Source organism: Hemicordylus capensis, chromosome 4 (genome assembly GCF_027244095.1).
Source record: "Hemicordylus capensis ecotype Gifberg chromosome 4, rHemCap1.1.pri, whole genome shotgun sequence".
In the NCBI taxonomy this organism is placed as follows: domain Eukaryota; kingdom Metazoa; phylum Chordata; class Lepidosauria; order Squamata; family Cordylidae; genus Hemicordylus; species Hemicordylus capensis.
In genome coordinates this window covers 101,051,553-101,079,025 of record NC_069660.1, presented here as the reverse complement: position 1 = coordinate 101,079,025, position 27,473 = coordinate 101,051,553, and the positions used below count along the sequence as shown (strand labels likewise).

The window sequence follows — 27,473 nt, the reverse complement described above, 5'->3', positions numbered from 1 at the left end:
TGTACAAAGACCCCAAGCGAAGAGTGTAACACGAAAATAATTCGCACAGCCTGAAAAACGACCCCACAGTGGTGAGAAAGGCATACAGGTTTCAAAGAAAACGGAAAAAAAGACAATAAGCAACAGACACACGCACATACACTAATTGCAAAACACATAAACGGAGCTTCGGGTACAAAACCGAATCCTCGTGTATATCCAGCGGTTGTTCTGCAGTCACTTCGAGTTGCAGAGCCGAGAAAAACCCAGGCTGGAGCTTGCCGGAGGAGGAGGAGGAGGGAGGGGAAGAATCCAGTCCGGGCTGTGCCCCCTTCACTGCCAGCCGCTCCTGCCGCACAATTGCAGCGGCTCGATCGAGTGCCTTTTTTTTTTTTTTTTTTTTTGCCGCAGTCCTTCGTATATTTAAAAAAAAAAAAAAAAGAGCAAGCAAACAAACAACAAAAAAAAAACACCACCCACAAAACATTCAGCTGAATAATGGAAGTTCAGCACTGAGGATAGCCAAGGTGATTTATCGCAGCGAATCATCGCGCGCCGCTCCAAGCGCAGCTCCCCGCGAGGTCACTCGAAACAGCTCCCAGAAGGAGCGGCAAGATATAGGATGCGGCGGCGCCCCCCGCCCGCACCCCTTCTCGCTTCCTTTTGCGGCGGCGGGCGCGGGGCGCGGGTGGCGGGTGGGGGAGGCGACAGGAATCAGTCCGGGGAGCTCGACATTGAGGCAAAACAGGAGGAAAGAGTCCCTTGACTGACTGTGGACAGGCGCCTGGCGATGTAGGTTGCCTGGTGGAGCGGTGGCGGGGTTGGCGGGGGGGGGGGATAGTCTAGACAGCGAGAGGAGCACGTAGGAGGGTGAAACTGACGCGAACGCAGCAGCCTCTATAGGAATCTGGTCACTCACAAGCAGAACGCGATTGCGCTCCTGCGCGCCCCTCTCTCTGCCCCCTACATGGGAAAGGAAAAGAGGGGGCACCAAACCTGCGGTCATCTACGCGGTTTGGAGATTAAGGTAAGCAGCCTCTGCGCCTGGGTGGACAACAAGTCCCTGGGGACGGAGGTTCTCCAGACGCCCACTCCGCCCTCCTGCTCTGCCAGAGGGGGCAATGGCTACGCTCACGGCGTTGGAAAAGCACCACAGTCGCACACGCTTGTCTGGCCTGTGGTCCAAACGCGTTGGGATGAGAGGTTTCCACGGCAGAGGCTGGAAAAACACAGACACGCGAGAGAGGGTCGGGAGGCTGGAAAGGGGGAGGATCAGAGAATATTGCGCGGGTCTTTTCGAAGAAACAGGCTCACGGAAAGATAGGCGCCGAACATTATTGATAGATCGAAGTGTGACTCTGAGCCACATGCAGAGTGATCTCCCCTCCGCCCCCATGCAGCGGTACTAGCAGTATTCCCCCCCCCCGCTCCGCCCCAGCAGCGGTACTAGCAATAGCAGCAGACACCATTTAGCCAAGTTCTTGTTAAGGTCTGTTGATTGCAGTGGGAAAGAGAGCCATGGGTGAGTTCAGCCTGTGAGCTCCACTGAACACAGTACAGGGACTGACTTCCAAGGAAACCGTCTCAGCAGGACTGCACTGCTGAAAATGTTTTAACACTGGCTGGCCCGTGGCTGTCATCAAAGTCCTTTAATGCACCAGCCCTGAGTTTGCCTTGCATGGTACAGCAAGATGATAAGGCCAGGTATGGAAGGGTTTTGGACACATATTTGCTGACCTACGAAAAGAGAAAGCCCTTCCATCACACTTGAGAATATGTGCTTGACTTGCTTCACCCATAGAACTGACATATGTCCCTTTCAGAAATGACTCTACAACCTGTGCTGGGCAAGGATAAGATATTCAGGAGACAGGGAGCACAGGAGCAGAAGGAGTTCATGCAATTGCAGGGTAAATGTCCACTTGATGGTGCATTAAAATATTGCACCCCATGGTCATGACGATGTGCAATCCTCCATCACTGGAAGGAGGGCTGAGGAGGGCAGCAAGCATTCAAGCAGCATTCAGTGTCCTTGCACCAAAAGACTTCTTTGTGCAGCCATGCGGGGGGGGGGCAGACGGGGAGGGGGAGTGATATTTGCATCTCTCCACTTCCCAAAGTCCTTTACACTCGCATAAATGTGTTCCTGAGGTTCACGCAGCTGAAGGCTTCTTGCACACCCACATTCCTCCTTCTGGTGACAGCCCATGGCTTTATTGGACCACTATATCCCTACATTTCCTTTCAGTCTGTTATTTCTTACTCTGTTATTACTCATCACTGTATAGACTCAAGCCATATTCCCACATTATGTTCAGCACATGTACAGTCTATTTATAATGTACATACATACAGAACTGTATGCATGTACAGTAATTCACATGTTGCATTCAAAGCATGTACAGCAGTATAGTTCCTACCTGCATTCTGCAACTGAGTCAGGCTTTCCCTGGGCTCACTTTTGAAATGAGCACACATTTATTCACACACAAACATGTACACATGTGCAGACAACTGTATGCTCATACAGCATAAGGTCTGAATAGAACTACAGTCTTGCACATAACTAATGCAACTTTCCATTTTCTGGATGAATGAAGGCCTTAAACATTGGACATGCTGCTTGTCCAGAAGGAATAGCGAAAAGTGGCAAATTGCAAAACCGTAGTAGCATCTGATGTCAAAGATGCTACTACAGTCTGGGAACTGTTGGGAAGTGTAAGGGACAGCATCCACCCTGGAGTGACAGCTCCCAGCTTCACATGCCTTAGAGTCATTGTGGATTGAAAGCAGTGAAAAAGGCAAATTCTAAATTTGAAAACAAAACTGTTCATAGTATATAATGTAAAAGTAATGTAATAGTAATAATGCACTTAGACAAACCTATAGTGTGACCATGCCTGGGATGCTGTGTATAGTTTTGGTTGCTGCCTCTCAAAAAGCATATTATGGAGCTGGAAAAGGTACAGAAGAGGGAAAGCCAAAATGATCAAGAGCTAGAACAACTTCCTTACAAGGAATGGCTACAGTATTTTGGACTTTTAACTTTAGAAAAAAGGTGACTAAGGGGGGATATGATTGAAGCTTATACAGGTATGTATGGTGTGGAGAGAGTGGATAGGAAGTTTCTCTCTCTCTCATGCAACACTCGGACCAGAGAACATCCAGTTAAACCAACTGGCAAGAGATTTAGGATGGACGAAAGGATGTACTGCTTCACACAGTGTATAATTACTCTGGAATTTGTTGCTCCAAGATGTGATGGCCACTAGCTTAAATAGCCTTAAAAGCAGACAAATTCACAGAGGACAAGTCTATTGATGGCTAGTAGTCTTGATGGCTGTATGCTAGTACTTACAGGTTCAGAGGCAGGATGCCCTAGGCTACCAGTTGCAGGGGAACAATAGTGGCAGAGGAGTATGCCTTCAACTCTTGCGTATGGGCTTCCTAGAGACATCTGGTTGGATACTGTGGGAAATAGGATGCTTGACTAGATAGGCCTTGGGCCCATTTCAGCAGGACCCTTCTTATGTTCTCAGAGTACCAACTACTGGCATTCAGAATAGAAACTTCCAACACAATACCATTCAGAGTGGAGGCTTCTGATGGCGAGCCAGTATGATGTAGTGGTTGGCATTGGACTTAAACTAATTAAACTGGGAGTTCACATACTCAGGGCAGTTTCACACATAACATGGCAAGTCTGGCTGGTGGGAACCTCTGGTTTCTTTGAGCATGTGTTCCCAACATGAGATGGTACTTCTGCTCATTTCTGTGGGAAGTTTAATGACTGAGGGTGGCTTCATACATAATGTGGCAAATCTGGTTGGCAGGAACCATGAGCCCACATTCTTAGTACCTAGCTGGTACTTCCATGCATTTTTGTGTTGTGTGAAGCTTCCAATGTCTGGTTCCTGAACAGCACGCTCACTCTGGGAACCCAATATCTGTAACCAATCTCACATCTTGCCAACAGATGTTGGGTTCCTGGAGAAAAGTGCTGTTCAGGAACCTGACATTGACAGCTTCACACAACACAAAAATGCATGGAAGTACCAGCTAGGTGCTGAGAATGTGGGCTCCTGCCAACCAGAATTATGTATTAAGCCACCCTCAGTCATTAAACTTCCCAGGTGATATTAGGCCAGTCACCGTCTCACAGACTAGTAATTGCTATGAGGATAAAATGGAATAAGTTGTTATGGTTAAAGAAGTGGTTTTATAGTTGTTGATTTAATGCCTCCATTTTAATAGTTTGTTCACTTTCTCTAAATATTGTTTATTGTTTATATGTTTTTGTTAGCTACCCTGAGAAGCTCTGCAGAGGAGGAAAAAGGCAGCAAATAATTTGGAAAGCTATTATTTTCATTTTTTAAAAAGCAAGATATCAATGTGATAAATAAAGGTAAGTGCCTGATATAAATACAAGTATAAATACAACTTTAGAGTAAGCATTGATAGGATGAGGCTGCATGGCTTCAATCCTATGCACAATTTATTGGGAGGAAGCAGTTACTTCCAAGTAAGCATACATAAACTGGGCTCTTACTTAGACATAGACAGATAATAACAAATGAGTCTTCCCCCTACCCTGAGTCACCTAACTTCTTTAAACTTCTACTACAGAAATGATGCACTATCAATTCTGTATTTGTTCTCTGGTTATGTTCCTTTCTAGCACCATTAAAGTGTATGAGTCAAATCCAGGCACTGATTTCAGGCTACAATTCTGATAGCATTATCTCATGCACTTCTATTGCAGCTATGTTACATCACAGATGGTGTGCAGTGATTAAAAAAAAGAAGAAGAAGAAGTCAGCAAAGGCCCTACTAGTCTTCCATGTCAATGAGAGGGTCATGAGTGTTACTTGCAGCTAAACACTGCCACTCTACATTAAGTGCAAACAGGTGCATCAGCAGTTTGAATTCTTATTACTTGCACTTAAGAATTACGAGTATTAATACAAGTCAAACTTCAAAACTCTGCCAACCTGGCACATGTTAAGCTTTGAGCTGCAAATAGCTTCTATATAAAATCCAACAGTGATGGCATCAGAACAAAACATTGGGGAGGCACAAAAGGGACAAAGTGATGGGTGATAGCTTTGTCCTACATGCTAGATTTCTGAAATAATGGTGACTGACATCCTGACTACTGAACATCGGGAAAAGTAATAGTATAACACCAATTTCTTCTAAAGTGTCCCATACTAATGCTGCACTGGTGCTTGTGTCTGTGTATGTCTGTGTGCGTGCGAGCATTTCAGTAACCTCCCTTTCTCCAGGAAGCCCTCTGTGCTATCTGAAAATATGTCCCTGAGGGCTGTGTGACTCTCAGGGACATTTGGGGGTGGTGGTGGCACAGAACACTTTCTGGGAATGGGGAGGTCAAACTCCTCCACCCTCCACTGCTGAGCTAGCAGTTAAGCTGAGTTAGTCTAACTTCATAGAAGCACCAGTAGTAATAGTCGCCTACCACAATAATGCAGGCAGGGGTTTGCAACTAAGAATATTCTGGCTGAATCCTGACTAATGAAGCACTGGTACAATGGGAGAAGCACTGGTGCTTCTGAGAAGTTAGACTAATTCAGCTTAACATCAACAGTAAAGGTACATCAACAGTAAAGGATCCAGCAGTCAAGAAATATACTGCAGACTATAACTTGGTAGGGTTGCAATGAAAGCCTTGGAAAGGATATTTAGATGCTGTGACATGTCTATACCTACAAAGATTAGAATCATTCGGACAGTGGTTTTTCCTGTGACACTCTATGGATGTGACAGCAGGCTTTGAAGAAGCAAGACAGAAAAAGTATTGATGCTTTTGAACTTTGGTGCTGGAGAAGACTTTTGGGGATATCATGGACGGCCAGGAAAAAACAAACAAATGGGTCAAACAAAAACAAACAAATCAATCCAGAATTTTCACTTGAGGCACAAATGACCAGGCTCAAACTATGATACTTTGGACACATTACGAGAAGACCCAGCTCCCTTGAGAAGTCCATAATGCTGGGAAAAGTAGAAGGAAATTGAAGAAGAGGATGACCAGCAGCAAGGTGGATGGACTTGATTATGACAGCAATGCATGCACCACTGAGAGACCTTAAAGGCCAAGTTGAAGACAGATCATCCTGGAGAGAATCTATCTATGTCATTGCTAGGAGTCAACACTGATTTGACGGCACTTAATCAATCAAAAAATAGTGGCCTACTGTAGCTACATTGGCTACCAGTCAATTTATGAGCACAGTTCAAAGGGATGGTTGCCCCTAAATGCTTGGGACCAGCATGTCTGAAAGACTGCCTTCTCCTGTGCGAACCTGACCATATGTTAATATGTACTAGAAAGAACTCTTCCCCACATCCTGCCATACAAGTCACATTTGATTAGATGCAGGAGAGGGCCTTTCTTATGGCCACACCCAAACTCTGGAAGTGGCTTATAAGGGAAGCTCATGTTGCCCCATCCTTCATTTTTGTTGCTGTTGAAAACATTTCTGTTCCAGCAGATATTTAATCTGCCTAGTAGCTGAGGTTCTTTTAATTCTCTCCTATTTTGTCATTGTCCCCATTTTAAGTCTGTTACTAACTACAGTTTTATCTTACTTTAATGTTTTGTGTTATGGTTTTTCCTGTGTTTTTGTGAGCCACTTCAGGGAGATAAGATAGATGAAGTCCATGGAAATAATTCTAAGTTTAAATTCCTTGGCATAGAACTGCAGCTTCTCACTTACAGAAACTCTGGAAAGCTCAAAACCACTAATTACAGCTGTAACGCAATGGAGCTATTCACACAACTGTGTGGGCAGGCAGGGTTCAACCTACCTCCCCACAGATGATCAATGGTTGCTTCTTCAGTGCACGAGCTGCATGCCCACACAACCTGTACTGCTGGGAGAAGTGCTGATCACTATCCACTCTAGGCGCCCATCTCGAGGTGCCCATCATGAAGCACTGAGGAGACGCATGAGCCCAGCAGCCAAATTAAGCACTTGCTCCCTTAACTTTGGCTAAGACAGAGCCAGGCTTGGGAATGGGGCTAGGCTGAATGGGAGCACCAGGATCCATGCGGATTCCAGATCTCCACAAGTAGCCTTGGCTAGGTTGCTTGTGAGAACAGCCTTAATAGGTTTAAAACAGAAGGTGCCAGTAGGCACTGCAGGGGACTGGAAATCATATTTTTGCCCTGCAAGACTCTGTAGGTGCTTTCAGGCATACAAGCTGCCATACCATGAAGCAAGAGGAGGCAACATTTTTCTGCCTCCAGTTCTAATCTATCTGTGTAAAAATTTCTTCCGGATCAGCATGGTGTGTGTGGTGCATGAGGTTCAAAGAAGGCAAAGAGAAAACATGAATATTTACCAACAGATGGACACTTCTGTACTTCTAACCCATATTGTTTTCTTTTTTCTGGAACCATCTTGGATTATATAGGTGATACATAGGGTGGAGAGCACTCTCAGCAAGAAGTTAACCCACCCATTGTACTCACATTGCTGAATCAGAAATTGCAAACTAAAATAGCCCTGTAATCTAAAGCATGATTGCATGATAGTTATCAAAATCAAGAGGACTTGATTAAAGAAAATTTGTCTAGAATGGGAATGTGGCTGGAATGGGAATATGAAAGTGAAACAGTGCTTTTCCTTACACTATGGCACCATTTTTGAAGCATGAATGTTCCAATGCACTTAAAGTGAATTCCTTAGAAGCCAAAAGTATTTAGTTGAATGTGATTTCACTGCTAAATAAATGTGCATAGGATTGAGGCCCTAGCCATTTTGGCTCTAGACTAAGGATCAAGTACTGAGAAATTCTACAGTACTGTGATAGGCAGATATCACATCCCCAGAGCATCTTTTATTTTGATTTTCCAATCTGGGCCTAAACCCAGGATTCTGCAGTTATAATCATCACATGATTCCAAGAATGTGGGGCAGATGGAAATCATTTCACAAGACAGGAATAAAGAACCCTGCTCAAACTCGTCAACAATAGGAAGCTTCCAGCTGGCTCCTCAACATTACATGTATGTTGAGCATTATGATGAAGCCTACAGCTAGAACATATGGGAGGGCTTCTTTCCAACCTCTCAACTGACTTGAGTTACAGTTGCCAAGCTTAGTGCACAAGTTAAGTTTGGAGAACTGTGCAGATGCAATTAAAAGCACCTGGGTTGGCTAAAAAAGAAAAAAGCAGATAGAACATAGTTATTGAGGAACAAGAGGAGTGTGTGTGTGTGTGTGTGTGTGTGTGTGTGTGTGTGTGTGTACATCGTACTATCCACTGTACCTACTGCTAACAAAATGATAGGCATGAATACATCTCAGGGAAGAATTCACTCTGAAAGTATAAATACACATTCCACTTTATCTAAGAACCAACATACATTGGCAGGACGATTCTCCTTCTCCTTCCCACCATTCTCCTTCCTCCATCTGCACAGTAGATCAACAAGCTGTCTGACCCGAGGTCTGTATTTTTCATACATTTGCATGAGCACAGAAGTGCACATACAGAAAGAGAGTGAAACTGGTAGCCAGTGCCAAAGCAATGCTGGATTTTGGCTTTATTTACTAATTCAATAAGTCTAGGCAGATCTGATTTCATGCCAGTTCCCGGCAGTATTGTAGCTGCAACATTTTAGTAGTTTTTAACAAATGGTTTCAATGGTAATGCATATCAACCTGGAGTTTGGTTGTGTCCATAGGCCACAATTATTGTTATATATTCAAAGATATTTTTCATCTTATCAGTTCGGAGCAATTATGATTTCATTATTTCTAGGATTAACTGTAAGGCTTTCACTTTTCTTAGAAAAACAAAAGCCTTACAGTTAGTCCTAGAAATAATGAAATCATAATTGCTAGGAAACTTTTGCTATAATAGAAAAGTGGAGTTGCTTTTCTGCTTATCACACTTGTTCAGAATAGAAATGTGTATTTCGTATATGTATTTATTTCTCTTTCACACACAAGGCATGCTTTGCTCTGTCCTTTTAGAAGAGTTCCCTTCTTAAGTGTTCACCAAAATTCACATTTATGTGGAGTAGCAGCCTGATCTTAAAGTTCCCTTAAGGCCCATATATTTCAATTCATTTCAACAGATAGGAATTCATTTCAAACTACCACTGGTTTGCATGACTGTCAAGGAAGATTACATTACAAGCTAAAAACAAAACCCTCAGTCACAAATCCTCATTCAGATTTGCATTTGGTTTTTAGCCAATGGATTTTTGAAAGATAACTAAAATGTTTAGTTCATTGTATTTTATTTCAATGTCTATGGTTCGTTCCTCTCTGTACCTAGAACATAATTGGTAGGTGCATTTTGGTTTCATTGTAAGTTTACTTCATCCCATCTCTGTGAAAGTGAGTGTTAATATATGGTCAAGTCAGTGCTGATGGTCTCCTGTCATTGTCTTCTGTGTTACTGTAGCTCAAAGTTTATTTTGGAGCCTAAAGATGAGTTTGCATGTTGTTGATGTTTTACTGGATTTGCATGCTTTATTCAGTGAAGCTCTTATCCAGAGGTGACAAAGTGTTAGTATATAATAGGCACTAATTGTCTTTTTGTCTATACAGCTGACACAAGAAATCACAGGCTGTACATAGGTGCTGCAGCTCGGATTTGTGGCCCAATTTCTAGGCAGTAGTCCTCATCATTCCCTGTGTTGTGCTAAAGTACAGGAGTAGAGTCCTGTGCAACTGTGCTATTGGGAGTATTGACACACACTGAAGGGAGTGGTAGCTGGCAACAGATAGATGAAAGTCACTCAGGTTGTAATTAATGAGACTTCCATATAAATATGTTGAAGGTTTGGGCATTCTTATTTTCTATTTTTTAGTCCATATAACTCAGGACTGCGTCATAAGGTGTACAGGGAATATTCCAATGCTATTAGCTTTCTTTCTGAGATGAACAATACATGAAAATGCCTACTAAACAAGCTAGTACCACTAATATCACTGGGACTTATTTCATCTTAGCTGCCCAAGTCTAGCCATACATTTAGGCTATAGGATCTACAATGAGCCCTCAGAGCTTCTCCTTCCAGCATGACTTCCATACTAATTTCAATGGAAGTGAATCTCACAAATATACACACAAACTATGCTCAAATCTGAGTGCACACAGCTTTCTGTATCAGGACTGAAAGAATTTAGGAATGTCCTCTGATATCAAAATTGTGGTTCTTAACATTCAAGATTAATTTTGAATTAATATAATTTGAATAGAACCCCAAACAAATGAGAATGATTTTAATTATGGACAATTGTGTGTGTGTGTGTGTATGTGTGTGTGTATATATATATATATATATATATATATATATATATATATATATGAATGATGTCAAGTTTGAGGATAAAAATGTTCTGTCAAACTTTAACAAGTCTATATACTATTATATATTTAAATTTTTTTATATAAACCTTATTTTCCCCCTATTTATTATCTATCTATCTATCCATCCATCCATCCATCCATCCAGGGGCATAGTTAGGAGCGAAGGGGCCCGTGTTCACCCCTTTCTCTGGTGGCCCCTTGGAGTGAGAGATATAATGAAGAAAATAGGGAGGGATAGAGCTAGGTGGCTCTCAGCAGCCCAGGGGCCTGGGTTCTTTGAACCCATCCACTCAATTATAGCTACATCTATCTATCTATCTATCTGTCTATCTATCTATCTATCTATCTATCTATCTATCTATCTATCTATCTGTCTAATTTAAGAAAATGGTAAAATCCTTATGTGATTATTTTAAAGTAATCAGTTCAGACACTGACCCTATGTACCCATGTGGAAAAATACACCTAATATATAGCTGAAGTAAAATAGCATTGAAAATAGCATATTTCTGATGCCAGTGGTACAGCATTATTGGGCACATGTTGTAGGAGTTAAATCCCAAATTCTGGGTTGCAGCATGACTATAGATCCTTTGCTGGAATTATTTCACGAAACAGAAGAAAATATTATGTGTTTTGAAATGGCTCTATAAGACTTACAGACATCTGCCAAAATTGTCTTGGCACATCATTGTCTTGGAAAGACAATTCCTACTATCATCAGAATCTGGACATTGCAGAACTCGATATATTAACTGATATAATCCTCTGAAGAGCTAGTGCATTTCATATAATCAACTTAGACAAAATTGATTTGCTTTATTGTTTATTAGAAGACACCTTTTGCTCATAGAGGCTTGAAATAAATCTTTGTTTTGGAACAGTCTTGTCTTAAAATGATTGTAAGTTGCCTTAAAAATATCAACAACTCTAAAAGTAGCATATTCCAAAGGGACAGTTGAGATAAATAATCTCCAGTTTAATTTAAGGCATAATTTAATTTAATATTAATAATGTAAACTATATTATAATTTAATTTATAATGTACAAAAGTATATATTTTGAACTGACTTTTCATTTTTAATTAATGCAATTGCTATTATTTTTAACTTCTCTGCGCAAAATGTTGGTCATGATGAGATAGGCCAAGACAATGTGCACTGCCTTCACTAGGAGCATTGCCTCAATCAGATTACAAAGAAAGAAAAAAGAACTCTAACCAACATCTGTGATAATAGGACTTGCTGTTGATTATATCTGTGATTGCCCTGTTCACCTGTTATATTTGTCCACTTAGATAAGTGTGTGGTGGGGACTGCTTGCATGGTCATAAACATAGTATACTGTTCATAAACAGTCTATTAACTAACCCTTAAATCAATGGTGAGATTTAAAAAGGGAAAGATCAGTTGCAGTTTTAAAGCATAAGTCTGGAATGGATACCTATCATTACTGAAAAGTGTAATATATATAACAGAGTGAAAAGCAAATTAATTAGGACTCTGTTAAAAGGGTTTGTGCAATAAAGTTGGAAGTAAATATATCACCATCCACACACCAACACACATATGCAGTTAAGGTAAGGAAAGCATTTCTGAGGTTTCTAGCTTCTGCGGTAAACCTTCCTTGTCTCCTGTGTATGCTTCAGTTCCCCATTTGACTGACCACTTCAGAAAGGGGTCTCTAATAACTAAAAAATATTTTGGAAAAGCAAAAAGGACTACCTGCTTAGCAGCTTACTTTTGTAAAGAGTAGTGTAGTTCTCGTATCAGCTGATGTAATGTTAAAAAAGATCCAGTCTAATGACCTCTGCCTGTCTGTGGATTATTAAAATGATTATATCATTAAACTGTGATGGGTAAAAACCTATAATTCATTGACTGAAAAGAGATACAAGGTGTGTGTGTGTGTGTGTGTGTGTGTGTGTGTGTGTGTGTGTGTGTAGAGATGGAGAGCAAGAGGGAGGGAGGACTGTTTTTGGACTTTCCAAACATTGCTGAAAAAATTGTCTGCTATCCATTATTTAGTGAAGGCATACCTCTGTAGAGGTATAAATTGGGGTTCTTGGTGTTTGTATATTTAAAAAGGTCTAGCTATATTGATATTGAAAGCCAAGATAGGTGTGAGCATATTCATTAGAGCCTCCCAAGTTCTGTGAAAAGCCTTGTCATTCCTAGGGCAAGAGGAGGAGTGTGTATGTGTCTTAAGTGAAAGTAAATCTGGACTATCCCAAAGTGTACATTTGCAATCCTTAAGGATTCTATGATTTAAAAAATACAAATGTAAAAAAAGCATAGGGGGACATTGGGAAACACCTGGAACACTAAAAAGTAGAATAATTACAGTAATCATGATGATGATTATAATCATCAAGTTGTATAGAGCTACAAGTGCTTCAGGTGGAAGCATTACAGACAGTGAGTGATTCACTACCCAAATCCTGTTGCTGAAGTAAACAGATCTCAGCATACTGTACAGCTAGAGATGAGGGAAGAAAATACAATTTCGGATATTCACACATGCTTTAGTGCTGTACTGTAGATTCTTCTTCTTGCCTCTACTTTTTTCACAGAATGATGACTTCAAAAGCACAAGGTCTTTCTCATTTGATTCCGGGCAATCTCTGTTCCCTCCTCCCCTTCCCCCCTTCGAGCTCTAAGCAGGAAATCTGTCTGGGATGGTGAATGGTATGCAAAAGCAAGCTAGCTTGCATATTAATGTGGCTTTTAGCAGTCAGGGTGTCACTCCACTTTACAAATAAATGTGTTTTGAAGTGAAAACATTCATCAAGAGCCGCTCTAGGCCCAAAGGGCTGGGATGTATCTATATATTTAAACAACAAGAACAACAAAAATCAATAGTGGGGAACTAAGGAAACAGCTAAGTATTTTTGGAGTTGTGTATGCAGGACAGTAAAAGGAATGCTTTGAGTTATCTATCACTTGAAAAATTGAGTGAGGCGATTAGCATGCCACCTAGAGGTGAACCCTGGGTAGTGTTCCTCAAAGGCTGTAACATGGTTTTCTCGCAAATATGAGAAAAGCTCCACACAAATTTGATGACAATCAAGACTTAAGCAATTGAATAATGAACTGAAATGAAAGCAGCTGGATATAATAAAATATGAATATGTAATAATAGCAACAAAGACAAACTGTTTCAAAAGCAAGTTTTGCAACTTACTAAAAATGTCAGCAATGCCAGATCTGGTGAGTACACAATTATGACAATCATGACCAAACATACTTAATTTTTTAAAATAAGAAAACATACAAGTGATACAATCAAAACTCCAAGAGAGTCTTTCTATATTCCTCATTTATGAAACACCATCCCCTTCAGCTAATCTCACTCTACCACTTGCAGTATAATCTTTAAAATGTCCACCTACATATACAAACACCATGTGGAAATATATGTGACCCTGTGGAGTCAAGGATATCATTGGCCTTTGGTTTAATTTATATAAACGTTACTGAGGGGCTGGGTCAGCTGAGAGGACAGAATGTCCATGTAATGTTAACTGCTTAGCTGAATGGATGTGTATTTTGGCTACAGCATATGAGCAAATTCCACTTTCCTTTTTGCGTAGTAACAGAGAAAAGGGCACACAGAAGCAAAGGGACTAGTGAACAAATCTGCAGATAAGAAATCTGTGCTGGGATTTCCAAAATGGCCGTCCTGGTCTCACAAGGAAGCACCAAGCTGGTTCAGGCAGTATGGTTTGTTTGTTGGGACATGAATGCAGCTGGAAGGAGTGCCAAGTCTAGTTTCACTGCAATTTACAAACCAGGAGATGAAACCAGATTCTGGCAGCACGGTTCAAACACTATGGTTTGTTGAATTGTCAATGATGGTGGGAAAGAGCGCTACGCTCGCACTCCTTCCTCCCCTTCCCATTTCTTCCCCTCCCAGTCCTGGCTGTGAAGAAGGAATCGCGATTAGCTAAACCACAGCCCAATATGCCATCTGAACCTGGAAGCTGTGGTTCACAACCACACAGAGAGCCAGCATAGTATAGTGGTTAGAATGTTGGACTAGTACTGGGAAGACCTGAGTTCAAATCCCCACTCAGCCATGAAAGTCACTGGGTGACTCTGAGCCAGTCATGTATCTCACAGCCTAACCTACTTCACAGGGTTGTTGTGAGGATAAATATAACCATGTACACTGCTCTGTGCTCTCAGAGCTAGAGCAGGATATAAGTGTAAAAATAAGTTATTAAACCAGATTCATTAAACCTCTTTATTGTGAGAATAAAGAGGGGAGGTATGAGACGAAAGGGGTGATATATAAAATGGTGTGTTTGGAGTGCATGCAGTTTTATATTGGCAAAACTGATCGATTCCTGATAAAAAGATATAAGGAACATCTGGTAGACACACAGCCTAGAGATAGAACAAAACCAAGGGCAGTGCATGTTGAAGAACAACATCAAGGCAGAGTAGTGAATACAGAGATATTCACCTTGGCTGTGGAGAGCGAGATGTGAGCAAACAAAAAATCAGAAAAGAGAACAATTGCACCCAACTATAAATGTTGTTGTTGTTATTATTATTATTACTATTAATTCGATTTCTATACCGCCCTTCCAAAAATGGCTCAGGGCAGTGTTAAATGTTAAAGAGGAAATGAGGGAAGCAATGAAATCCATTGGTTATTGAGTGTATATATTTCATTATGCTTTTGTGTTCTTTCCCCTCCTTGGTTGCCTGAGTGGTCTGATATTGGTGGCTGAATTCGTGATTATTGGCTTAAAAAATGGGAAGAGAGCATTGGATTCCTTTAAAAAGCATGAAAAGGTTTAATTATTAATTAATTATTAATTATTATTATTATTAATTATTATTTTTAATAATATTATTTAATAATAATAATATTATTTTTAATAATTATTTTTAATAATTATTACCCTGGTGGCGCAGTGGTAAAACTGCCGCCCTGTAACCAGAAGGTTACAAGTTCGATCCTGACCAGGGGCTCAAGGTTGACTCAGCCTTCCATCCTTCCGAGGTCGGTAAAATGAGTACCCAGAATGTTGGGGGCAATATGCTAAATCATTGTAAACTGCTTAGAGAGCTCCGGCTATAGAGCGGTATATAAATGTAAGTGCTATTGCTATTGCTGTTGCTATTAAAATGGGAGGGTGGGCGGGCTGGGCTGTGAGCCTGAGCCAGGCCCAGGCGCCTGCCCTTTTAAGTTTTAGCATTGCCCCTGCTAACAACCGTATTGTTTGAACCATACTGTTAAACATGCTTCATATCTTAGCTTGGTAACCCCACTTAAACTATAGGTCTGGCTTGGATGATGTGTGCAGGTTAGGACTCTTGCATCAGAGTTTTGCACTGAGGAAAGGAAGAAGGAACCAGAAGGCAGAGAAGGGTTTATCTCCATGATCATGACCTAACAAACCCATGCGTGGTGGTGGTGGTGGTGGTGGTAGTAAGGGTTGATATAGATCCTGGGAAAATAAATGAACATGGGCCCTCTGCCTTCTTCTCCCCCAACACGTCTTCACTGCAGAAAAACGATATGGACATGGTGACGAAAAAACAATGGCTGCATTATCACGTAACATGGAACTGTGGGTCAAATGGAACACGGTTCTGTACCCTTCCCCCACTCTTCCTTTCGAATTCGGAAGTAATAGAGAGCATCCTCTCTGCAGTCAGTGGAACTGCAGAAAGGAGGGGAAACCGGCTATGTGGGCTTCCTTCTTGACTGAAGGACAGCCTTCACAGCCAATCATGCCAGAGTTGAGAGAGGAGCTTCCTCGCTCAACTCCGGTTCCAGGGCTCCAATCTGCAGCTCCGCATTCAGACATACGGCAGGCTGCGTCCAACCTTGGGTTGCCGCAATGAAACAATCCAAGGGTTCAAAGTTGAGTTCCAGATCTGAACCTCAGTTTTGTCACCGCAACAAACTGTATTGCCCTGCATTTGGGTGTAATGTCCACAGAACTGCTGGTACATTCAACCGCTGGTCCATTCAACTGGTCCTTATGTGCGAATGTGGCCAATAATAGCTACACTCCTCAAACCATGGTTAGTTGGATCATATTAACCAAACTACTGTGTTTGTGTGTAAGTGGGGTAGGGGGTAGAAAGGGATTGTGGCCAGCCCACACAGTCACTTCTGATCATATGTTTTCCCCATATGATACTGTTCCATGTTCAGTGAGAAAAGCGTTTCACCAGGCCTGTAATGGAGGGGGCATGTGCGGGGATGGAACATGGTACTTCTTGGCTTTTCTGGTTGTCAAGATGATGTCAGGGTAGGCATGGGCATAGAGGCTATCATGGAGAGTGCCTGCACTTCTAAATTTGCAGCAATACATATTTAGATACATTTGCATAAGATTGTCACAGTAATTGAAATCACGGCAAGTGTATTTGTATACTGTGAGTACACACTATGAGCTATCCATGCACAGTGAATTAATTGTGCACTGTGAACTGTGTGCAATCCATGCTGTAGACTCCTCCCTCCCTCTCTTCCTTAGCATAGGGGAGAACCTGCAGGTTTGTATTAAGAGCCCTGCCAGCGAGCTGTGTAGGACCCAGTTAATAAGCCAGTTCATCCTCTGCACTGAATTCCACAGTTTAGGTTCTTAGACAACACATATACAACTTGGCAAAGAGGCACCTTTTAACATGGCGATTCTCTGTATTTAACAGGGGGAGGGTAACTGGCCCTATCTAGTGACTGTTGCTGGTGTCTATCTTATGTTTCTTTTTAGATGTGAGCCCTTTGGGGACAGGGATCTATCTGATTTTTTTATTATTTCTCTGTGTAAACCGCTTTGAGCCATTTTTGGAAGGGTGGTATAGAAATCAAATAAATTAATAATAATAATAATAATATACTGTACTTTCTCCACACAATTGTGTCAGATAGAGAAGGATGTGGATAATTATCCACAGACAATATAACAACAGGAACCACTTTTGTGGCCGAGCTCCTGTGTCTTTAATAGGTATTAAACCAGGCAGATATTCAACTGGCGGAGCATTCCCCAGCATTATTGTAAGCTATATCTTACTCTCCCTTCTTCAGTCTAACTTTCAACAATATAGATCTGTACATGTTAGAAGACAAGAAAGAGAAAAAAGTCAGGGAAGTAATATTTTCCTACTGGAAAAAAAATTTTTTTTTAATATGAGCAACCCAACTTTTCCAATAAACTATCCCCCACTTCATTTGTCATACTATTCCTTAGTTACCCTGTTGGGAATGGATTTATAATGATCAGAAACTGAGTTACAGCTCAATTCAACTAATATTAAAGGGATTTTTCATGTAAAAAAGGGAGTGCATTTTTTGCAGGAGCCAAAGAAAAGTAGAAAGGTTAAGAAAGCTGGCTATGGCTTTGACTGTATATAGGAAAGCAAGCAAAAAGAACCTCATCCTCTTAATTATATTTGTATCTTTCCTCTTTCTTTTAGCAAGGTCAAAACAGTTTAGCTGAGACTTTCAGTCTTTCATCTAGTAGTGACCAGGTTAGCTTCAACAGTACTACAACAACATTGTGTGTTCCCAGACCTTTCAGTGGGTCCAATCAGCTCATTTTCAGTAGTTTAAACACTACAAAATATGAATGCACCTTAAAACTGCATTCTTCATTGTAAAGTCTGTGGCCAATGGTGGCCTCAATCAATGCTACGTGTGGTTTCCTGATGAATTGTTTATTGGGCCTGTGTGACGTCTTGGCCAAAGCTGAATACTCTGCACAGTTCCCCTGGCACCATGGGAAGGTGACCATTACCACCGTGCAGTGCTTCACTTTTCCCAGCGCCAGGATACTCCTTTAAGGGAAATGGAACCCTCTTGGGATCCTGCACCATCTTAGAAAGTGTGTACAGAGTACTGGCAAGTGTAGCCCTTCCCAGTGTTTTCTTTCAACAGCTCTTAAGGGAGGGCTCTGCCTCTCTAAAGGGTCCTTGTAGTATTGAAAAAAGTGCACTACTGTGAGGAGCTCAGTGCAGTGGGAAATGGCTTTCACATTGACAGGGTGTTTTTTGTTTTTGTTTTTGCCAAAGTGGCCCCCACTTGAAAAATAGTGAAGATCTCCGCCTTAAAATGTAAGATCGACTTGGATATCCTCACTCAAATTACTGATCTTTATCCATACAATTAACACATTTTAAGTACGAATAAACCTCTTCAAAGCTCTCCTCTGAAGCTCTTGTCTAACATTTTTGCACAAATGTTTGGTGTGTTTTTCAGGAGCTTTGCCACAAAAGCTGAAACCTCAGCAGCTTAATATTTTCCATCTTTTCAATGGTCATATCATTTTGAACAACATATGAAAAATGACAATTTAATTGAAGTGTGATTGTAGGAAACACCTTTCTTTTATATAACCCAACTGGGGAAATGAATCACAGAGCTTTCCAGAAAAGACCAGACACATATTTTGTTTTTTATTTACATATTTTAGAACATATTTTATGGATTCCTCACAGAGAACGTTCCTTAGCCACAGCAGAAACATTTTAGGGAAAGCAATATCTAATATGATAGAATGCTGTATATGTATTCCACAGGACTATTACATGCCACTAGTGTTATATAACTAGCAGGGGGGAAAATGTCCATTATAAATTATAATTTATAAGAAGTCCAGTGTCCTTCTCCCCATTGCTCACTTAATAAAATGGGACAGTAGAGGGCGCTCTTTTAATGTAATTCAGTAGTAAAATACCAGACATAGATGGACACAGATACGCAGAATGTAATGCTCATGTTGTGACTCTCAGGGATTCTAATTAGAAACACAGCTTGCTGGGATGCTTCCTTTTCCTCATGGGAACTAAGTTATAATTCATTGCTCCAAGCCACTGAGAGCACTGTACTATGGTCCTAAAATGAGAAGCAAAGGGAAAATTAAATACATATACATGTGCTAAAAGTAAGCAAAGTTGCACAGCTGTGTGCCTGAGAAATGCATACAAGGTTCACATTTCTCATACTTTAGCAGAACATGCCAAATACTGGGGTATGTAAGAGGATGGCAGGCAGGTCATCTGTATAAATGTGCTGATGTGATTATTTCACTTAAGCACCAAGCTAAAATGAGGGACACTTATTTATTTATTATTATTTATTTAAAATATTCCTATACCACCCAAAACTTGCGTCTCTGGGCGGTTTACAATTAAAATCATTTAGAACATTAAATCAATTGACAGTGACTGATTTGTAGCAGTGGGAGAATGGCCAGGGACATCTTCTGCTATGAATAAACTCAGCTCTGGCATCTTGAAGAGTAGGTTTCCTTATTCCTCATCTTTAGTGACTGGCATTTTCCCATCAGCATTGGTTGTATATATTTCAGTGATGAGTTGCGAGATATTTATTATAGTGGTTTATCAAGGTTGCAGTGTAGATGTGCAACTAAAATGGCAAATAGTGGCACTGATTCTTTTTATATGTACTGAAGAACAGCTCTGCTGCATCAGGCCCAAGGCCTATCCAGTCCAGGATCCTGTTTCACACAGTGTCCCACCAGCGCATACTTGTGGACACTTGGATCTATGCATTTCCCAAAGGCAGCAGAGGGCACACTTACCATGAAGACAACTTGTTGGGCCAGCTTGTTCAAAATGCCTTGGCAATGTGTGCTATGAGGCAAGTCCAGCAAGCAACAAAAAAGCCAAGTGTTATAAAACTGCCATGGAATGCTCTGTGCAATAATGCATGCAAAACGATGTGTACTTCATAGGCAAACATTGGGTACATTCCCAACTCCAAGGACATTGAAAATACTAGTCGAGAACTTAGCATAGCATGATGAATAGAATAACAAGTTCTATAGGAAAGAAGCTTGTAAAGATGAGTTGTAGCAGTTACCATTAGCACTCCTCTGCTTTGTGTTTGTGAGTGCATTTTCTGTGTGTTTTTGTTAATATTGCCAAGATCTGTTTCATACATGCTTGTTAATACCCACTCACCCAGTCAAGAGTGGCCCTAGTGGGGACATGGGCATGGTTTGAAAGCCCATGAACCAACAACTTTCCTTAGAGCTCAGCAGATCTGGGCCAGCAGTCTGCCTAGGAACCTGAGAACTTTAGGCACATTTAATCACAATAATGTTCACATGTAGTCATTTTAAAGGAAGATACTGTGGATGTGTGTCCCCTAAAAGGTGTTCACAAGATTACTTCACATAGATTCACATAGGTACATAGGAAGCTGCCTTATACTGAGTTACACCATTGGTCCATCTAGCTCAGTATTGTCTACACTGACTGGCAGCAGCTCTCCAAGGTTTCAGGCAGAAGCCTCTTCCTGCCCTATCTTGGAGATGCAAGGAAGTGGGATCTTATGCACGCAGATGCTCTTCCACTGAACTATAGGCCCCATCCCCTATCAGGGATATCTTACAGCACTCACATATAGTACTCCATCAAAATGCAAAGTGGTGGACCCTGCATTACGAACCATTCTAGATTTCAATTTACATTCCAGGATGTATATTAACTTTTCTAGCTTGAAAGGAAAAGTATAAGAATTTCAAATTAGGGTTGCCCATTTTAAAATGACTTTTGTGCCTTGAACAGCTGCCTGACAGGAATAATATTTTACTTTGCTTTTATTTTTATTTTAGTTGGGATTTGAGCCCTTTCTCACGATCAGGGCGAAGGGGCTCCACGCTGCAGGGAAGGACGTCTTAAAATGCTTCCCTCCTCCACAGACAATCCTTGTCTTCTGGCTGGGTGAGCTCAGGCGTTCATCAGCTGCTACTGGCAGCTGGGAGATTTGGGGGGCTGGGAGGCCCCCGGAACTCCCATAATGCAACTCATGAGTGCACGGTGCATGATGGGGAGCTTCCTGATGCAGGCCAGGAGTCTGTGTGTAGGTGCTGCGTGGAGCTCACACATGAGCAGTTAGCTAGGGATAAGAGCGCGCTCAGACCCTTAACCCCGGATAACAGCCAGGGCTCCCTACAGGGCTTGCCATTGTGCTTCTGCCCAGAGCTGCACAGCTCCCGGCGGTTCTCACATGCGGGCAAAACCAGGCTGGGCTTCATTAGGCAGGTTTTGCCTGCGTGTGTGAATAGCCCCTTTGCATCTCACCCAGTGTGATGGCTCAGGTGGGTAACAGCAATATCTAAAAGTATATAGTTTCAATTGAAGCTCTCCCCAGGATGGAGATGTGATTGGGAAAGCATCAAATGTTGAATTTCGGTCTTTTGTGCAGGTGTTTAAGGCACAGGACTAGGCAGAAATAAAAGATGCAACCACATTTTGTATGCAACATTTTTATTACACTTTTTCAAATGTAACATGAGCTACCACTTGGTGATCCTGCTGAGCTATTTAATCTTTAAGCCTAGTTTTAAGGTATTTACTTTTCTCCACTCCTTTGAAAATTGTCCATATAAATCATGTTCTCATATCCCATTACTTTTAAATGGGACATGCCTGGAAAAATATATCTCTAAGTTAGAGAAGGACGCAAGAATTAAATCCTGTGGCTCTGTCTGAAAACTGATGTTCCTTTTGCAATAACATGTCCTCCGTCTTTGCTAAACTGCAAATGAGAAATTAATTTTCCAGTACTCATTCAGCATACTTTAAAAACTGGGACGGGAAAAAAAAAAGGAGAATGTCTTCTATTAAAATGAAGCTTGATGATATGCACCTGCCATTAATGTATTGTACACAGTGTCTCCAACTCATTATAGTGATGATTTGGGTGAGAACAAGAGTCATATAGTCAGAATCACTTCAACACGTGCCTGTTCATATGCATAAACTCCTGTGTACCAGATGGCAAAATATAATGACATCTTAAACAGCTAATTGCATAAACCTTGTAATGCAGATAATTGCTGAACCAAAGTACAAGTTAATAATTTCCCACTGTAATGCCTGGCTTGAAATTAATCCTCAAGGAAAGTTGTGACAATCCTCATACGCTAAAATTCACCAAGCAGTAATTAAAACTAGCACTCAAATCATTTGACTTTCAAACCTTCAATTATGACTCGGCAGACTCACTTCCAGAAATTCAAACATGGTAGCCAATGTTTTGTCAGGTTCTCTTTTAACAAATAGTCAGAGGTTGTCTGTGTTCTTCAAAAGAACATACAAAGTTGGAAGTATTAGAGGACAACAGAGACTTTAGGCTAAAACATATCCTGGATGCTTGTTCATCTTAGTCCTCCCATCTGACCCAACAGTCTTGTAAATAAATTCACCAAACTTACTGGTACCTTGAAAACCTTGACTAGTCTGCTTGCTCAGATACCTCCTTTGACACTCATTTGTGGAACACAGAAATCCCCATAGAAAAGAAAAGAATCAACCGGTTTGGAAAAGCTTCTCTTTCTGATTAGATGGAATTGTTATTACATTAATATTTGACTTTTCTTCCAGGATAAAGCACAGGGCAGCAGATATGTTTTCTAGGCAGACCGCTGGCCCAGATCTGCTGAGCTGTGTTGGTTCATGGGCCTTCAAACCATGCCCATGTCCCCACGACGGCCACACTTGACTAGGTGAGTGGTTATTTACAAGCACGCATGAAACAGATCTTGGCAATATTAACAAAAACACACAGAAAATGCACTCACAAACACAAAGCAGAGGAGTGCTAATGGTAACTGCTACAACTCATCTCTACAAGCTTCTTTCCTATAGAACTTGTTATTCTATTCATCATGCTATGCTAAGTTCTCGACTAGTATTTTCAATGTCCTTGGAGTTGGGAATGTATTCCCAATGTATGCCAATGAAGTACACATCGTTTTGCATGCATTATTGCACAGAGCATTCAATGGCAATTTTATAACACTTGGCTTTTTTGTTGCTTTCTGGACTTGCCTCATAGCACACATTGCCAAGGCATTTTGAACAAGCTGGCCCAACAAGTTGTCTTCATGATAGGTGTGCCCTTTGCTGCCTTTAGGAAATACATAGATCCAAGTTTGTTGGCATGCTGCCAGTAGCTGTAACATACCCAAGAGGAGTCACTGCTGGTGAAATAAATGAAACTTGTCTATATTAAATGTCGGTAGCTGAAAAGAACCACAATGTACGGAGGTCCATAAATAGTAATGGGTACAGGGGTGTAGCGAAAGGGAGGCAAAGGGAGGCATTGCTTTCCCAATTAAAAATTCTGCCTCCACAAACAAAATTTTCTGTAATCCTCAAATTCTTAACTTTTCACTAACTTGAAATTTCAGCTTTCAGAGTGGTGTGAGTAGGCTATCTGAGGCCCAGAAAACCTGAGGGAGCTCTTACTTGAGGCACAACATTGTATACTTGTTTGACTATGGATGTGTGTGTGTGATATTTCTTCTCTAGGTTATTAAATCAGGTGAAGAATATATTGTCTAGAATCATGATTCAGCCCTGCTTATTTATTTTATTTTATTTTATTTTATTTAAACAATAACTTTTATTAATTATTATTAAACTGGGTTTCTGCTCTGCTCTCACTTTATTTATTTATTTATAAATAAATAAATAAACAAATTAAATAAAAGTGAGAGCAGAGCAGAAACCCAGTGAAGTACCTCGACTACCACTGAAGTACAGTCAAAACCCCAGAAGGACTCCCTCCACTCAAAACATGCTGTGTGTCCTCTACTGTGCAACCCTAGCAGAAGCTACAGTATTTGGCAGCACTCCTGCTTATGCACAAGTATTCCAAAATACCACACATTAAAACATCATTTTATTATTGGCATCAAGTTCATATCTCCGTGTGATCTCTGCATACCACACATGCACACACAATGGGGATGTGTGGGAATGATATGTAGGCAATGGAATGGGAAATGGGTGGGGGATCCAGAGAGGGTAGATGGTGTGCGAGGGAAGAGCAAGGCAGGAGAAGGTGGGAAAAGGAAAGCCCACCTTTTCAGTACGAAAGCCTCCATTGTGGACTGAACAAATGGGCGGGGTGGAGGGAGTTGAAAGACAGACAGTCCTTTTGAACAGCTTGTAGTGATTCCAGTTAGCATTTATCACACTTCTTCATACAGTAAACTTTCCCGTCAGGAATATTTCTTCCTTTTTATTTGATAGCTTCTTCACAAATTACACATGCTTCTAATCAGAGAAGAGCATCTTCTTCTGCATCATCCCTATCATCCACTGCATACATCAAGAATGTGGCTACCTTCAAGTCGCCTGGTGGCCACCCAGGGATGGGCCGTCTCTGTTGTCACTCTGAGACATTGGAATGCGCTTCCCGTGGGAATAAGAGTCTCCCTGTCTCTAGCGGCTATTAAAAAGTGTTTGAAGACTCATCTTTTTACCCAGGCTTTCAAACTTCTTAACTTTTAGACTGTTTATTGATTTGTTTTAAATTGTTTTTAGAATTTTAATTGATTTAAATGTTTTGTTTATTGCTTTGTTGTGAACCGCCCTGAGACCTTGGGTTGGGGTGGTATATAAATACGTTAAATAGATAGATAAATAGATAAATTTAAACAGTATAAATATAATAGCATGTATTTGTTAAGCATTAATTTCAGACTGTATTTTTAGGACTGACACACAAGCTCCAGCCACCACATTGCACTCTTCAGAACAGTTTTGAAGCTGAACCAGTTTGAAAGAATTATAGGAACTTGCTGAGCTGCCACTGAAGATTCCTAGCCTACTGTCACTGAACGACAATTCCCAGAATCCTTTCGAGTTGGTTTCATTTCAAACCGGTTTTGATGAGTGATTTGAATGAAGGTTAGTTGCAACACTTCTAGGCCTCCAACCCGCTATGCAAATGACCATGATAAATAATTCACCTTATTTAACTTTCCCCATGCACACTTATCTATTACCAAAATAGAGTGTGTGTGATTTGCTGGTGGAGCCAATCAGAAGCCGTATTTGCTGACTAGCCCAGGGCCTTTCTGTAGAATAGATAGTGCTTGTGCAATTAATTTTAGGACCTGTAGTTCAAGGAGATGTATAGTTCCTATGTGACATGCTGTTGAGCATTTGCTTATGCAAAGTGATGTTTATAGCTATTAATTTAATTTTAAAGTGAAACTTCTTAAATGCTTTGCTGGCATGCCAATGGGTGGTGCCAGGGCAGTTATTTGATTCTGAAGCAGTTGCCTCAGGAGAACTCACAGTTGTGAGGCAGTGAGGGCTTACTAGAGGTGAACACAGACAGACTGTGCATTGTGCACAAATTCCACCTTACAGATTCTTTCCATTTGCAGATTCTTGCATATGGTGCACTCGCACTAATAGGAACTGAATACAGGCCTACATGGATCCAGTAGGATGTTCCTAATTTCTGAAAAGTAATAGAACAGAATGAACGGAACAAGATAGGAACCCTATATTGGTTCTGCATATGATAAGTGGTTGCTCAGTGTGTGGATCTAACTTATCAGAGCATGTCAATTCCAGTTCCAGTTCCGAATTAAAAGGCACAAACTGGTCTTTGGCAGGTGTCATCATTACCTATCAAAACTTGTTAGCATAAACCTCCTTTATCACCTGTCCCCAACCTTCTTGCCTCCCTAGTATTTGTCTCTGCATCCCAAATGAAAAAGGTCTCACTATACCCCTGACTGGGAGGAAAGGCACCAGTGTTAGTATTGTCTTAACACTAGGTGCATTGAGAGGGTGTAGTACACATAAAACCAACACTGTAGAGCCACAGGTGTGAGAAGTGAATGAAACCCTGCAGAGAGCAAGCACCTCGCTGGTCTGAATCAATAACACCAACCGCATTCATGAAAACTTTATGTGTCTTTGTGGAATCAGGCTTCTAATTAGTTCCTGAGAGAACCTTAGACATCACCTGATACTGACCCTGTACATAGTCAGAGCTGTGTATGCTTTGTGCTAAAGAAACTCATAATTTAAAATAAATCAAAAATCTGCACCATCGTAATCCAAATACTGTGCTAAAAGAAAGCAGAAAACCCAACCGGTTAAATTATTCAAATCAATCAAATATGCATATATTTGCTGATCTTACGATATTTATTTTGCTTCTCCTAGTCAAGGGAAGTGCCAAAGAAACACAGGGGAGGGAAGTCCTGTCTCTTGGTATGTCACTTGGTTTCAGAGATTTCCCCAGCACCCACACTTTTTAAAGTTCATTTTTACTTCATTTTCTCAACTACATCAGGTTTGCTTTATTTATTAAGTTGAGATTCTCAGCATGCCAAATTCTGCAGTCAATATTAATTCCACATTTGCATAGTGTAAGCATAGAATTGCAGAATACACACTTGCTTTATTCATTGTCCTGCCAATCAGTTTCCCATTCTTCTTTAGAAGACTTTCATTTAGCTCTTTGGATTCATGCACAGACCATGTTCTGACATCAATGGCAGACTATCAATTGGCCATTAGAGTTGCTCTTGGAGCTATGTGCCTCCTCCCTCCACTCCTCATGCGCTGGGGTTCCTTCTTCATTTGCGGTAACTATTATTTGTCATTAAAACCAGATAAGGTTACTGCAAACAACAGATTTCCACAAACCCAAAAATTAGAAACCTAATTATGAATTTCAAATTCTGATCTGGAAGAAAAATATGATTTGTAATAATCATAGTTTACCCAGTTTGGAAGTAATGCCTAATAATCAGTGAGGGAGGGAACTGGAGTTTATGAGAGGAAAAGGAAGAGGGGAAGGAGAAGAGTGTGCCATTGAGTCATGCTCCAAGATGCCAGACCATGGTTTGGTCATGAAGTCTGAACTCAGACCTGACATCAGGAGCTCTGGAGAAAAAAAGCTGGTGTGGGCTTACCATATGGTAGTGATGGCAGCTCAAACCATTCTTCTGCAGCTGTGCTGGTGGCTGTCATCTTTGTTTACCTTTAACTCAATTTTCACCCCTGCTATTGCATCGAGTGATAGACTGTTGCATTATATGAGTGATATACTGTTGCATTGTTTATAGGCTAACAAAAATGCTGGCTTCCAGCACAGCTGCCCTGCCCCCCACCCCCACCCCCACCAGGGGAGCATGTGCTCCCTGGGCACCTTCAGTCCCCTCCTATATACTTGGTGCCTACTCCTGGGTGATTGTGAGAAGCCAACTAGGTGCCTATTTGTAGAAGCAGCCAACCAAACAGAGAGGTCCATATGGTTTGGTTACATTGGAGGCCAGTATAACCTGTAGTTTGGGCCTTACACATGGCTCTTCTGTCAGCCAC

The 27,473-nt window shown here is 41.1% G+C and overlaps 1 protein-coding gene and 1 long non-coding RNA gene across 5 annotated transcripts in view; one reads left to right on the top strand and one right to left on the bottom strand.

Annotated features, from left to right (window-relative positions):
• Nucleotides 1-27,473, bottom strand: part of NFIA (nuclear factor I A) — a 708,337-nt gene that overhangs the window by 493,434 nt on the left and 187,430 nt on the right. The window lies entirely within an intron of this gene.
• On the top strand, nucleotides 429-25,741 carry LOC128322391 (uncharacterized). 2 transcript variants are annotated; one of them, XR_008305688.1, is made up of 4 exons: nucleotides 429-771; nucleotides 4,283-4,384; nucleotides 22,716-22,837; nucleotides 24,372-25,741. It is a non-coding gene; the product is annotated as an uncharacterized LOC128322391 (long non-coding RNA). The 2 variants fall into 2 exon arrangements; XR_008305687.1 differs by lacking the exon at nucleotides 429-771 and adding an exon at nucleotides 812-1,006.